The sequence below is a fragment of the Monodelphis domestica genome, chromosome 6 (assembly GCF_027887165.1).
Source record: "Monodelphis domestica isolate mMonDom1 chromosome 6, mMonDom1.pri, whole genome shotgun sequence".
NCBI classification, from domain to species: Eukaryota; Metazoa; Chordata; class Mammalia; order Didelphimorphia; family Didelphidae; genus Monodelphis; species Monodelphis domestica.
In genome coordinates this window covers 167,541,517-167,553,555 of record NC_077232.1, presented here as the reverse complement: position 1 = coordinate 167,553,555, position 12,039 = coordinate 167,541,517, and the positions used below count along the sequence as shown (strand labels likewise).

Here is a 12,039-nt window from a genome sequence, read left to right as displayed (position 1 = left end):
TTTCTGGTGGGAGGGGCTGCTACTTATATGTAGTACCAACTAAATGATTTGATTTTTTTATGTTCACTATCATTGATTAGTATTTTGTAAATAGACTGCCTGAAATATTTAAAGTGAGGATAACGAGATAAGAAAAAGGGGTCACAAAAAAGAAAAAATAATAATATAAGTTAAATGGAAATTATGTTTTACGTGTATGTACATCAACTCTAACAAGAGGATATAGATTGGGGATTGGGAAGAGTTGGGGTTCAATTTCTGACTCTAGAATGTACTGTGTCAGATTGTTCAAGTTAGTTTACTTCTCCTAGACTCAGTCAACTATTTAGAACTCCTTGTTTTAGAGCTTGAAGGACTTTCAGATGTGTTTATATATATATATATGTATATATATATATATATATATATATATTACAAATTAGAAAATTGAATTCTGTGGGCATTAATGACTGGTTCAGGTTCACACAGTAATAATCAGAGGTTGAATGTGTATCCAGATTCTCTGAAACCAGAACCCATTTTCTTTCCACCTTATCTTATCTGAAAAGCTATTCACTTAGATAGGTTGTGTTCTCTCTCCACAGTGTTGGAAGAGGTGCTCTCTCTAGGAATTAACTTGAACACATATCACTAACCTACCTATTCCTTCAGTACCAAAAAGTGATCCAAAAGCTTCATGGCTGGCTGCCACTTATTTCCTTGAAACACAAAACCTTAAACTTTGGACCTCATGATTCTATCCTTTGTATTGCACTTTTGTCAGATGATTTTGACATTTGTCCTTCATTCATGACAAGGTAACATCATAAAATTACCACTTAGGAAAAAGCAAATACTATTTTCAGTCATCAGTGAAAGATTTTAAAATGTCCTGAAAATGAGATTAAGAGATTAAATCCCAGTCTTTTGGCTAAAATCAAATATAGTATCTGTTCTTATCAGTTGAATATTTCATAATTTCTCTATCTGAGGACTATGGATTTTTTTTTTTTTTTGCCAAGGATCTTATTCCAGAATAGGAGAATAGAATAAGAGCTCACTCTATCCATCTCACTAATCAATTTGATTTTGTAGTAATTCTGGGAATGATGCACTTTTCCCTAAGGAATTAAAAAAATGAAAGTAAGAATTTAGCTTTCAGTTCATTCTCCAATCTACTACCACCACATGTCCACACATAATCTACCTTCAAAGAAAATCTCATCAGTCATATCATTCAAAATGCTCTCTTTAAGTGATTTCTTTCATCTTAGCAAAGAACAAAGGAAATTGTTTGACTCTTGTCTTTTTTAAAATTTTTTTTCTTATTGGAATAAAATATCTTATCTCAGCTAGAAGGATTAGGGGGTAGGAAAAGTTCTACTATTCCATACCTACTTCCAACTCTTAATTTCCTCCCTTTCCTATGACCTCAAGCAATCTTGCAAAAATAAAACAAAACAAAAAAAGCCTATATGTTTTATATAGGGAAGCTAAGTGGAACAGTAGAAAGCATGCCAGGCCTGGATCCAAGAAGAACCAAAATCAAATCTTGCCTTACTTAACACTATTTATCTCAGTTTTCTCATCTATAAAATGAGATGGACAAAAACATGAAAGTTAATTTAGTATCTTTGCCAGGAAAACCCCAAATGAAGTCATGAAGTATCAGGCACAACTAAAAAGACTGAATGACAACAAAAGCAAAAGGTTTAATATGATACAATTTATAGACAGACTGGGAGTTTTTTTTTAACAGAGTACTATTTTATTTTAATTTTTTTGTGTGCTTTAAGGGCAGAATTATGGTTTTTTATATTGTATTTAGTCAATTTAGAACATTATTTCTTGGTTACATGAATCATATTCTTTCCCTCCCTCCCCTCCCCATGCCCTTCCCATAGCCAACATGCAATTCCACTGGGTATTTCATGTGTCTTTGATCAGAACCTATTTCTATGTTGTTGATGTCTGCATTAGGATGTTCATTTAGAGTCTACATCCCTAATCATATCCCCTTGACCCATGTAATGAAGCAGTGGTTTTTCTTCTGTGTTTTTACTCCCACAGTTATCCTCTGAATCTGGATAGTGTTCTTTCTCATAGATCCCTCCAAGTTGTTCAGGATCACTGAATTGCCACTAATGGAGAAGTTCATTACATTCAATTGTACCACAGTGTATCAGTCTCTGTGTACGATGTTCTCCTGGTTCTGTTCCTTTCACTCTGCATCACTTCCTAGAGGTTGTTCCAATCTACATGGAATTCCTCCACTTTATTATTCCTTTGAGCACAAAAGTATTCCATCACCAACAGATACCACAATTTGTTCAGTCATTCCCCAATTGAAGGACATCCCCTCGTTTTCCAATATTTTGCCACCACAAAGAGCGCAGCTATGAATATTTTTGTTCATGACTTTTTCCTTATTATCTCTTTGGGGTACAAACCCAGCAGTGCTATGGCTGGATCAAAGGACAGACAGTCTTTTAGCGTCCTTTGGACATAGTTCCAAATTGCCCTCTAGAATGGTTGGATCAATTCACAACTCCTCCAACAATGCCTTAAAATGTCCCAACTTTGCCACATCCCCTCCAGCATTCATTACTTTCCTTTGTTGTCATGTTAGTCAATCTGCTAGGTGTGTGGTGATACCTCAGAGTTGTTTTGATTTCCATTTCTCTGATTATAAGAGATTTAGAACACTTTTTCATGTCCTTATTAATGGTTTTGATTTCTTTAACTGAAAATTGCCTATTCAGGTCCCTTGCCCATCTATCAATTGGAGAATGGCTTGGTTTTTTGTACAATTGATTTAGCTCTTTATAGATTTGAGTAATTAGACCTTTGTTAGAGGTTTTTGTTATGAAGATTGTTTCCCAATTTGTTGCTTCCCTTCTAGTTTTGGTTGCATTGGTTTTGTTTGTACAAAACCTTTTTGATTTGATGTAATCAAAATTATTGATTTTACATTTTGTGATTAGTTTTTCTAACTCTTTCTTGGTTTTAAAATCTTTCCTTTCCCAAAGATCTGACATGTATACTATTCTGTGTTCACCTAATTTAATTATAGTTTCCTTCTTTATATTCAAGTCATTCACCCATTCTGAGTTTATCTTGGTGTAGGGTGTGAGGTGTTGATCTAGTCCTAGTCTCTCCCATAATGTCTTCCCATTTTCCCAGCAGTTTTTTTTTTATCAAATAGTGGATTTTGGTCCCCAAATCTGGGATCTTTGGGCTTATCATAGAAGGTCTTACTGAGGTCACTTACCCCAACTCTATTCCACTGATACTCCTTTCTGTCTCTTAGCCAGTACCAAATTGTTTTGATAACCACTGCTTTATAGTATAGTTTGAGATCTGGGACTGCAAGTCCTCCATCCTTTGCATTTTTTTTCATGATTTCCCTGTATATCCTTGATCTTTTGTTCTTCCAAATATACTTACTTATTTTTTTTCTAATTCAGTAAAAAAGTTTTTTGGTAGTTCCATGGGTATGGCACTGAATAAGTAAATTAATATGGGTAGGATTGTCATTTTTATTATGTTAGTTCATACTACCCAGGAGCAATTGTTGTTTTTCCAATTGTTTAGATCTAGTTTTAATTGTGTGGAGAGTGTCTTGTAGTTGTGTTCATATGGTTCCTGTGTCTGTCTGGGCAGATAGATTCCTAAGTATTTTATATTGTCTAGGGTGATTTTAAATGGAATTTCTCTTTCTAATTCTTGTTGCTGAAATGGGTTGGAAATATATAGAAATGCTGATGACTTATGGGAGTTTATTTTATATCCTGCAACTTTGCTAAAGTTGTTGATTATTTATACTAGCTTTTTAGTTGATTCTCTAGGAGGTAGTTTTTTTGTAATAATAAAATATCAGATAAAATGACAACCTAAAATTGATTTGTTTGACATAGAAAGTATGACTTTGTTTTTTAGCCTGCTAGCTACAATTCCCAGTTCAGTTCCTAATTAATGTATGTATTAAATTTTCCCAATTCCCACTTCAAGTTCAAGTAGTCTTTTCATAATTTACTATTAAAGAATTAATCTGTTTAAAACAACAAAAATAATGACAACAACCAAATTAGACTGCCTTATTTCTTTAGCATCCTGGTTTCAGAGAGCTTCAGAATCAATCCACTCTGATTTTCAGTAGTATTCTTTTTAAGTATTTTTTTATATAATGAGTTTCTAATATTTTCCATGTCTTCTAATAGGAATAGCATAGTTTCTTTTTTGTCCCTTTATCCTATGACTTCTCTTGTCTTATGAAAAACAGTGGAATGGGTGATGGAGAAAAGTTAAGGGTGCTTTCGCTTTTATCCATTCTGATTTTCTTAGTGGTGTAAATTGAGACTGAGGTACCATGAATTGTTTAAGTTATCATACACTAATAATAATTATAAGAATAAAAAATAAGAATAATAACATTTATGTTTCTGTAAAATTTGCAAAGCACTATACAAATATTAGGTCATTTTATTGTTGTGACAACTCTGTGAGTTAGTCCCATTTTACAAATTGAGAATCTGAAGTAGGCAGCAATTAATTTATTTGATCTGTGACATAAATTTGATAAATTTCCAAGACTAAATTTAAATGCAGGTTTTTGTGACTCTAGATCCAGTATATTATCCATTGAACTACATAGTTGTCTCTATGGCATAAGTCAGTTCATCCATAGGATGATCTAACATCTGAGTTCCTTAACTCTTTTTTTTAAAACACTTATCTTCCATCTTTTAGAATCAATCCTGAGTATTTGTTCTAAGGCAGAAAAGTGGTATGGGTTAGGCAATGGGGGGGGTCAGGTGACTTTCCCAGGGTCACACAGCTAGGAAGTGTCTGAGATTTGAACCCAGGACATCCCATCTCTGGGTCTGACTCTCAATCCACTGAGCCACCCACTGCCCCTAGTTCCTTTACTCTTAACTGTTATTCAGAAACTCTTGCATTTATTAACATATAAGAAGCAATTTCAAAATTATTTCTGAGAGAATATTAATTAAACAAACTACCCCCATAGAATTGTTTTAAGAAGAATTTCAAAATGTATTTTTTCTCTATAATTGAATTCAGGTAGAAGATAAAAGGCTCCCTGAAATTATACTGAAATAAAATACAAACTCTTTGAAAGCCTTCCACTATTTAGCTTTCAATTACTTTTCCAATTTTATTTCATACTGCTACCTTTCATGAATTTTGTCTTCCTGAAGAAAATTGTCCTACAACATATCTCATCTTCCTTCTTTTTGTGATTTTGTGGGTGGTGCTCATGTGTGGAATTGTTCTTCCTCATTTTCTGTTTGGAAAATCTATAACTACCTTCAAAGAACAGAACGTCCTTCTCCCCAGTGAATTCTGGGTATGTACCCCCCACCCCCATTTACCCCACACAGGGGAGGGAGAAAACATTACCATTGAGCTGCTGGAGGGAGAAGTGAATGAAGTGAGGAATATCCTCAATGAGTACAGAGAGGGGGAGGGTAGTGGCCTGAGTTCTCTGCTCTCCTCCAGCTGTGCTACCTGTGAGCCTCCCACCTTACTCCCTGTGTACTCCCATTGAGCTGCTGGGCAGAGGGGTGGGGACTGTGAAAAAATGTCATAAGGCATGATGGAGAGGGGGAGGGGAGCATCTCCAAAAAAACCTCTTTGACTTTCTAAAAGCAAAATCTGGGGATGGGTGGGGGGGGGGGGTCAGGGAGGGTGTCTATATCCCCACAGAGTGCTCTTTATGTCATCTTTGGTACCTGTGCCATAGGTTCACCATCACTGTTCTAAAGCAAAAAGACCTTTCCTTATCCATGCCACCCCCTACACTTATCTTCAAATATTGTTCAAGTGATTCATTATCAACCAATTCTGGGAAGAAATAAAAATGGATGCTTGGGTCAATTTTAATTTTAACCTGGAATTTTAACATTTCTTCATATTACTTAAGTCTAGATAATCAACAAAACTAGCCAGGATTTATAGCATTTGCCAATTCCAAGACATAAATTCTCACAATTAAATTTTTACACTTTTCTCATCTGGTAATAGTTGATTCCATCATACTCTTGATTCTTTTCCTTTTGAAATCATTTTGAATTTCCATGTATATATTTGGAATCAGCTTACCTGTGTGCATGTTGAATTTCTCCAGTATAATGTAAGTGTTTTGAAGGATATGGCCTGGTTATGTTTTGTTTTTGCGTCTCCAGTGTGCAACTTGGGTATCTTCAATGTTGCAAATTCTTAATAAATGTTATATGAAATGAATTGAATTAAATTTCTAACAAATATGATCAAAGGATAGAATCTCTATAGCCAATATAAGTCTCCTCCAATTGTTCAAGATTTATTATTATCCCTTTGAGCCCTGTATTTCTTTAGATGGCAAGAAAGTTTAGAAGAATTAAAAAATGGATGTACTGCATAGGCATAGATAAAGGAGAAACAGCTTATTTATAAGAATATGAAGTAAGTCATTCATGAATATGATAGAAAGTCACAACTTTAAATATCTATCATTATAAGAGAAAAGAAAAAAAATAAATGGTGAATTCAAACTTCCTGGAAAGATTGGAGTAATTATTTCCTAATCATCTTTCTTGACTTCTGACAGAGAGCAGTTCTATATTTTTGTACCCTTCTATCCTATATCTCTCTCTTTCTCAGGCAAACTCCTGGGAAGAGTGAGGGGGAGAAACTTTTTAGACTCTACTTCTCCTCTCTCATTTATTAACCCTTTAGAATCAGCCTTCTTACCTCCTCTCAACTGATGCTATTCTCTAGTGTTACAGTGATTTTTAATTAACAAAAATAATAGTCTTTTCTTATTCCTTATCCTTCTTTATCTCTGCAGCATTTTTTCCCTATTAATTACTTTCTTATTCCAGATACTCTCTCACCTTTCATTTTCCTTCTACATAAAGGGAAAGTGTAGGTCCTTCTCAGTTTTATTAGTTGGTTCCTCATCTACATTACATGGTCTAACTGCAAGTGTTTCCCAAAGCTTTGTACTGATTCCTCTTTTTTTCTATATAATCTTTTTAGATGATCTTAAAACTACCCTTTTATTTTATTTAATATTTCTATGCAAAGAACTCACACTATTAAATCAACTTTAGTGTTTCTCTCTGAACCCCAGTCACATGTGGTTAAATACCTATGGCATATTTCAAGGTCGAACTCAACCTGTTTAAAAACAAGTAAACAGTAATAACAAACAAAAGAAAAAAAAAACTTCTCACTACCCCTCTTCTAAATTTCTTTCTTTCAACAACCTTTCAGTCCACTAGGATTGTAGCCTTGATATTATACTTGACTCCTCAATTTCACTAACCCCTCATAACTGGTTGTCACCAAATCTTGTCATTTCTAACTTCTCCACAACTCTTGCCTTACCTTTCTATTTGCATATCTACAACTTTAATCATTCACCACTTATCACGCAGACTATTATAATGATCTCCTAATTGGTCTCCATACCACTATGAAATTTCTTTTCCTTAAAAGATTTGACCATGTTACTCCCCTACTCACTAATCCTTAGTAGCTCCCTATTGCCTTTGATTTTAAATATATTTTTTCCAAATGACATGATTATATAATTTTAAACAATCATTTTCTGACATTTTGCAATCCATGCTTTCTCCCTCCCTTCTACTTCTTCCTTTTCCCCAAGAAATCAAATATTATGATATAGATTATCCCTGGTATCATACAATTCTTATTTCCATGTTCATCATTTTGTGAAAGAAGGAACATATTACTTTCTTGAGAAAAATTCATGAAGGAAATAAAGTGAAGAATGGTATGATTTAATCCACATTCAGGCTCCATCAATTATTTCTATGACAATGGGTAGCCTTATTCCTCATGAGTCTTTGACTGGGTCCTTGTGTTGTTGATGACAGTTAAGTCAATCACAGCTAATCAGCAAACATTATTGCTGTTAATATGAACAATGTTCTCCTGGTTCTGCTCACTTCATTTTGCATCATTTCATGTGAGTCTTTCTAATTGTTGTTTTGAGTTTTTCACCATCATTTTATTTATTTATTTACTTATTCAGTTACATGTAGAAACAATTCATATTTTCCCTCTCCCTCCTTCTCCCCTCCTCCTTAAAGCAGTAAGTAATCTGATATAGGATATACCAGTGCTTTTATGCTATATATATATTTCTATATTACTCATGCTGTAATAGAAGACACATGTCACATAAAATAAAAAAAAAATCATGAAGGAAATAAAATAGAATATGGCATGCTTTCAATTATATTCATACCCCAGCCATTCCTTCTTTGACTGTGGATAGCATCTTTCATCATGATTCCCTTCTGGCTATCGTGGGACCATGCCTTGCTAAACTCATGGTTTAGTCCTTCACAGTTGATCATTATATAATATTTCTGTTACTGTATATATTTTCCTCTTGTTTCTGCTCACTTGACTTTGTATCAGTTCATATAAGTCTTTCCAGTTTTTTCTGAACTTGTCATTTCCTTTTTGTCATTTCTTATGGTTCAATAGTATTCCATTATGACCATATGCCACAACTTGTTCATCCATTCCCCAAGTAATGGACAACTCCTCAGTTTCCGATTCTTCACAACTAAAAAGAAGAACTACTAAATTTTTTTTTTGGTATTGATGGGCTATTTCTCCTTATCTCTGCTCTCTTTGGGATATAAACCCAGTAGAGATGTTGCGGGGTCAAATGATATGCACAGTTTTATGGCCCTTTGAGCATGGTTCCATATTGGTATCCAGAATGGTTGCATCAGTTCACAGTTTAACAAGAGTGTACCAATGCCTCTATTTTCCCAGAAAGCCTCCAACAATTATGAAATTCCTTTTTGGTCTTGTTAGTCAATCTGATGGATGGAAGGTGGTATCTCAGAGTTGTTTTAATTTGCATTTCCTTATTCATTAATGTTTTAAAGCATTTTTTCTTATGACTATAGATCATTTCAATTTCTTCCTCTGAGAACTACCTATTCATATCCTTTGACCACTGTTCATTATTTCTTGTTGCAAACTAGTATTCCGTTATAATCATGTACCACAACTTCTGCAGCGATTCCTCAAGTGTTAGACATCACTTCAGTTTTTATTTCTTTGCTACCACACACACACACACACACACACACACACACACACACACACAAAACCAACTGTTATATACTTGTCTTGTAAAAGCTCCCATTTTGGCTTTTATAGCCATTCATAATAAAATCCCATATTACATCCCCTTCCTAGATTCTATGACCTATTTAAATCATCCTCCTTTTCTGTTCCTCTCACATTAAATTTCCATGTCTTTACATTGTCATCTTCTGTTGCTGAAATCCAGTTCTTCCTCAATCCTGCTTTATATATTACCTCTCCGTTTAAGATGCTATTCAATGGTGGATCAATGGAATAGATTAGGTAGGTACCCTACATGACTATATTGTAGCAAATCATCATAATAATCAAGTGTTTGATAAATCCTACAATTCAAGTTTTTGGCTTAAGAACTCATCATTCAACAAAAATGAGCCAACTTTATTAAAACAGAAGCCATTTCACAATCCAATAATGATTAAAAGGCAGCAATAGGCAGTTTCCTGAAGAAGAAATCTAACTTCTTGAATGTCACATTAAAATTGCTCGTAATTACTATATCTAATAGAAAAGCAAATTAAAACAACTATTAAATACTACTTCATACTTGTCAGATTGGCTACCATGACAGAAATAGAAAATGACAAATGTTGGAAGGGATGTAGAAAAATTGAGGCATTAATTTACTATTGGTTGAATTATAAACTCTTCCAAAGATTCTAAAGAATAATTTGGAGCTATGCACAAAGAGCTATAAAATTGTATATGCCTTTTGACCAAGTACTATTGCGACTAGATATGTATCACAAAGAGATCAAAGAAAAAAAAGATTTGTATATAAATATTTATAGTAGCTCTCTTTTTTTTTGGCTATAAAGTATAGGAAAGTGAGGTGATGTTCATCAATTGGGCAATCACTGAACAAGTTTTGTATAGTTCTGATGGAATAATACTGTGCTGTTAGAACTGCTGAGCAAGATGTTTTCAGAAAAACCTGTTGAAGACTTACATGAACTTATACAGGGTGAAATGAGTCAAACCAGAACATTGTACACAGTAATATCAATGCATAAGTATGATCAACTGTGAACAATTTAGCTACTCTGATCCAGGCAGTGATTGAAGACAATTCTGAAAGACCCAAGTTGAAAAATGCTGTCTACCTCCAGGGTGAGAAATTATGATCTAGGAGTGCAGATTGAAGCATATATATATATTTTTTCCTTTATATTTCTTGTATTGTAGTGTTTTCTTTTGTAACATGGCTAATATAGAAACAGGTTTTCTATGATTCTATGACCTCACATGTGTAATCAATATCATGTCACTTGCCTTCTCAAGGGGTAGGAAGGAGTAAGAAAATTCAGAATGCAACATTTTAGGAAATTCATGTTAAAAATCTACATATAATTGGGGAATATTTAATATATATGAATATAATCATTTTTAAAAGTAGAAAATAAAGTACTTTACAAATCTAAAAAATGTTCCCCATTTAACCTTTTTATGTCAAACGTTTCCTGATTAGTCTAATTGCTAGTGCCTTCTATCTTGAGAAATTGAAATTTTATTAACAAAATTTTTGTTTAATTATCTTTTTATTCAATTATAATATAGGTATGTGTGTTTAGTGAAATGGAAGCATTCTGAATACAGGAGTTACTTATATTTTTATCCCCACTATCTTCCACAGAGTCTGACATTTTGTAGGCACTTTCAAAACTTTTTATTGAATGATAGTTTTAGAGAAAAAGTTGAAATGAATGGATATGCAGAGGAAAAATAAAGTTTGTCAACATTATCTGCAATCACAAATTCTGAAATGAATCTTCTGTGCTCAAGGAGATGATAGCAATCCATGAGAAACTATTAATCCTTACAAACTTTTTAAAACCATCTGTAGGAAAACCTTCTAGCAGAGAAGACTTTATTAAATGTAGGTAGCACTTAAGTATCTCATTGCTCAAAAAAGATAAAACTTTGATTGGTTTTATTTCTGTTCAATTATTTGATACCATGTCCCAGGTAGTGTGCTGAGCTTCTTGCCATTTGGTCATAGGGACATTGAAAAATTACTTCTGTGGAATAAGTTCCTTTTTAACATATAAATGAAATGATCTTTAAGATAAGAGTTATTAATTTGTAGTTTAAATTTGAGAAATACTTAGTAATTTTAAATATAAGTTGGTTTCTTTTATAATACTATGTGGCTTATTTTATTCAGTTGAAAACAATCTTCCTGATTAGGGAGTCTATAAGCTGTGACAGAATGTCAAAAAAAAGAAAAGTGAAAGATTAAGAACCTCAGGTATACATTATTTTTTTAAAAAGCACTTAATGATCAAATTAATTTGTCCAACATATAATCATATTGACTTAGTAGATTTGATAATCTATCAATTAAAGCAATGAATTCTTAACACTTTGGATTACAAATTTATCAGTTCAGTTAAAAATTAGTATCCACCACAAATAAGTATCTATATGATAATTATTAGTATTGATATTCTGCTTTGATGTTTATAAAGCAATTCATATTTTTTCTTATTTGATATTCACAAAAAATTCTATTTGTCATGGACTATAAATAATCTACATTTAGCAGAAAAGGAAACTGAGTTTGAAATAAGCTAAATGACTAGTTCCAGGTCACATAGTTAATAACTTTCTTGAGCATGATTCTAACACAACTCTTTCTGATTAAAAATTCAGTGCTTTTTCCACAGAACCACCTAATTGCCTTAATATATGTGAAGCCCAGGCCTGGATAAGAAGGGCAGGAAATGGAAGTTTCCAAATGGCAATGAAGAGAGTAGAGTGAATGGTAACAGGTGGATAAAGTTTTGGGGGATATCATTAGGTGATATTGTGTTAGAAACAAGTGCATAATTGTTTTTTTTCAGAGAGTGTGAAATTAGGTCCATTTCCCACTTTTTGACAGGTTGATCACAAACTCCATTA

General features: G+C 33.3%; 1 pseudogene; it reads left to right on the top strand.

Moving 5' to 3' along the window:
- Positions 1–890: 890 nt before the first annotated feature.
- Positions 891–1,050, top strand: LOC130455307 (U2 spliceosomal RNA; annotated as a pseudogene).
- The last annotated feature ends 10,989 nt before the right edge of the window (positions 1,051–12,039 follow it).